The following is a 316-nucleotide window of genomic DNA, read 5'->3' as shown; positions in this document are numbered from 1 at the left end:
TGGCATCACGGAGACGTGGTGGGATGGCTCCTATGGCTGGAGTGTTGGGATGGAGGGATACAGGCTCTTTAGGAAGGACAGGCAGGGGAGACGAGGAGGGGCTGTCGCCCTCTATGTCAATGAGCAGCTGGAGTGCATGGAGCTCTGCCTGGGGATGGATGAGGAGCCAACTGAGAGCTTGTGGGTCAGGATTAAAGGGAGGGCAGGGACAGGTGACATTACGTTGGGGGTCTGCTACAGGCCACCCGACCAGGAAGACAGAGTGGATGAGGCCCTCTATACAGAGATAGGAGCAGCCTCATATTCACTGGTCCTC

The sequence above is a fragment of the Pygoscelis adeliae genome, unplaced genomic scaffold (assembly GCF_000699105.1).
Source record: "Pygoscelis adeliae isolate BGI_AS28 unplaced genomic scaffold, ASM69910v1 Scaffold270, whole genome shotgun sequence".
Lineage (NCBI taxonomy): Eukaryota > Metazoa > Chordata > Aves > Sphenisciformes > Spheniscidae > Pygoscelis > Pygoscelis adeliae.
This window is presented reverse-complemented; position numbering follows the sequence as displayed.